The sequence below is a fragment of the Centroberyx gerrardi genome, chromosome 23, assembly GCF_048128805.1.
Source record: "Centroberyx gerrardi isolate f3 chromosome 23, fCenGer3.hap1.cur.20231027, whole genome shotgun sequence".
Classification (NCBI taxonomy): Eukaryota; Metazoa; Chordata; class Actinopteri; order Beryciformes; family Berycidae; genus Centroberyx; species Centroberyx gerrardi.
The window spans coordinates 1660034-1663313 of NC_136019.1; the positions used below are offsets into that span (position 1 = coordinate 1660034).

Consider the following 3280-nt stretch of genomic DNA (forward strand, 5'->3'; position numbering starts at 1 on the left):
TGTCTGTCTGTCTGACTGTCTGACAAAGCTGTGTGTGTGGTGTCATGAACCAAAAACACTCTCAATCCATTTCTCCACGTTCATTTTCCAGCATCTCTCTGAGCCTTACCAAGAACAGGCCGTTTCTGTCGCCGTGTCTTTAAGGCTCATTGATATTAACGACCCCTCTGTTCTGATTGGCTAACCGTTTCGAGAGTGAAACGTGAGACGCCGCGGCCCGGCGGCAACAGGTAGGGAAAACTCTCCGGTAATAAACGATGACGACCGCTCGACCGCTTTGAAAAAAACACTTTGTTAGTCTATTATTTCTTACAGAAATGATAATGAGCGAACCTTTGTGACGCCACAAAGTTACGGAAGTCCAAACGGCTCGTTTAGAGGCTCGCTTTTCTAATATGGATTGTGTGGATTTAGTTTTGATACTTTCACCATGTTTAGATAGACCATCCAACTCCTTTATCATCACAGAGGAGAGGGGAGTCCTGCTTTACATGATATGGACCTTTACACAGTGGAAGGAGCCAACTGTGAAAGTCAAGAGGAGGCGACTACTTCCGCACATCATTTCATGGTTCTGTCTTGGAAACAACAGAAGAAATTGAAGGCTCTTACCAGCTACCAACTACCATTGACTCTCTCTCTATTTTCCCTGTAATTACTACTGTCATGGTTCTCTCCAGAAACCACCTAAGAAATTAATGGTTCCTTTTAGGGCTGCAGCTATCGATTATTTCAGTAATCGAGTATTCTACCGATTATTCCATCGATTAATCGAGTAATCGGATAAGAAATACTTTTGCTTTATTAAAGAGCAATAGTAAATATACAAAAGAGAAAAGATGTCCGCACGAAGCTGTCCATACGACACTGTGATTTACTGAAAACGAGGTGAAATAATAATTATTATTGATATTTATTACTAGGCCTAAATATCATACAAGTTCATAAGACTGGCTAATGTACATTTATTTACTATGTTGAAGGGTTGCCCTACACCTGCTGACCCTACTCACTGCAATCAAACTAAACTGAATATACCTGCTGTATTGGACTGGTGCATTTTAGGCTCCAATTGCTACTTACACCACCTGATATTTTGCTTTCTGGGGTATTTTATGCATCACTGTGAGGGGAGTAGGTGTGTGTGTGTGACTATCATAATAATAACATGAATGAAGCTCAGGCTTTCACAAATTGACTGCAGCATTTTATTTTCTGTGGTTATTTTCTTGAGCAAAACTTAGCTAACTTAGGGACATCATAACTAGCCACCATATTGATTTACATTCTTAACTAGCCATTACATATAGCCATAATTAACGTGCATTCTTTACTAGCCTTCATCTCATCCCGTTTTAATATTAAGTGCTGACTCCGCCCACCCGGCCAGTTTCGGCGTACGCCGATAACAATTACAAGTGGACCCTACCCTACAGTCCCTGCTCTCAGCGGAGGGAAGGAGCTACACTGTGTGGGAAGCGCTGTGACCGTCAGACCTCTCTGGATTAGACAAGCAAGTAGAGAAAACCGGCATCAGCCGAACCAATTTATTGCCAAATGCTTTGGGATTCAACACATTAACATTGCTTCCCATGGTCAGAAAAAGTCGGCAGATTTGTCGCTAGTCGCTTTTGAGAAATAAAGTCGCCAGGGGGGTCTGAAAAGTCGCTAAGTCTAGCGACAAAGTCGCCAAGTTGGCAACACTGGATCCGAAACTTTGGACACTTTCTGTCGTTTTCTCTGGCCTGTCTCTTCTCTTCGCCCCTCGCTATTTTCTCTCTCTTTCTCCAGCGCGTTGTGCAACAGTAATAATCATCCGTGCGAAACACTGAGTGTGTATATAGTTATATGGATTAAACGAAGCTTCGATGCAAAGAATTTGCATCGATGATTTTTAGTAATCGAGTTACTCGAGTTTCTCGAGGAATCGTTTCAGCCCTAGTTCCTTTCTAGGAAATTGTGGACCTGGACAATAAAGCGTCACCAAACTCCCCTCTGTGCTTGGAGAGGAAGAGAAACCTGCTGTGTGTCAACTGACAAAAATAACTTTGGTTTACTCTGCTGTGCTGATTGTTATATAAAGACTGCAAGTATACAAACATATACTTGCAGTGTATGCAAGTATGTATGTATGTATGTTCTCTATATACAAAAATATTACAACGATGATTGTATTGTATGTAGTTGTAGTAATATTGACCCATGATGCTTCACTCTGAATGCTTTGGCAACACATAACTTTATCTTGTAATGCTAATGAAGCCAACTTGAATTGAAAAGTAGAATTAAACAGAATGAAGTAATTATTATTATTATTATTATTATTATATTATTATTTGACGCCTGCTGTCGCTCTGCAGCTGAACTTTATTTATTCTACTGGAACTTAAAACAGAATGAAGCGTGAAGTCAAGACAGAAGAGAAATCTCTTTAAAAAAAATTCAGACCTGGAAATTAGCAAATTCATTTCCCAGATTTTTCCAGGTGATAACTGATCAAGTGACTCGCATGTTATCTGTGTATGTGTGTGTGTGTGTGTGTGTGTGATAGCAACAAAGCGAACACAGTAAACCACAGTCGGCTCTCTAACTCACCGACGGCCCACAGCAGCAGGTAAACCTTCATCATCATCGCCATCACTTCCACTTCTTCTTCTTTTTCTGCTTCTGCTTCTTCTTCTTCTTCTTCTTCTTCTCCTCTGAACCTGCGATCTCCTCTGAGCTTTTGGAGGGAAAAACTCCAAACCGAACCTCCTCCAGCCGAACGTCACCCTGAAGATTTGACATCAGTTTTACTTCTGCTTCCTGCTTCTCTGACATTCATTTTTTCCTTTCCTTTTCTTTCTTCAACCAGTAGCTATCGTTCCCCGCGGCTCCGTTAAGCCCCGCCTCCTGTCAATCAAAACCCGGTCAAGCGGCGCGCCGACAGACAAAACCACAGCCAGACTCTTCCTCCAGCCGCCGTCTGCAACATGAAACAAACTAAAAACGGAAAACAGGAAGGAGATGAGCAGAAACTCCAACATGTTTAGGAAAAATAGTTAGATTTGTATGTTTACAAAAAATTGTTATATTTGTACATTATGAGGATGTAAATGGAAACCAAACCTGATGTGAAATGCGGTTTAATACGTCAACACACAGGAGACTGAGAGAGTGCAGACGGAGGAGGAGGAGGAGGCTGGAGGAGGAGGAGGAAGAGGAGGAGGAGGAGGCTGGAGGAGGAAGAGGAAGAGGAAGAGGAGGAGGAGGCTGGAGGAGGAGGAGGAGGCTAGAGGAG

At 42.2% G+C, this 3280-nt stretch overlaps 1 long non-coding RNA gene across 1 annotated transcript in view; it reads right to left on the reverse strand.

Annotated features, from left to right (window-relative positions):
- LOC144537856 (uncharacterized) overlaps positions 1 to 2816 on the reverse strand; it is a 4422-nt gene extending 1606 nt beyond the window's left edge. Inside the window, exon 1 of the long non-coding RNA XR_013503900.1 lies at positions 2596 to 2816. This is a non-coding gene — a long non-coding RNA (uncharacterized LOC144537856). The remainder of the gene's footprint in view (positions 1 to 2595) is intronic.
- Positions 2817 to 3280: the final 464 nt, after the last annotated feature.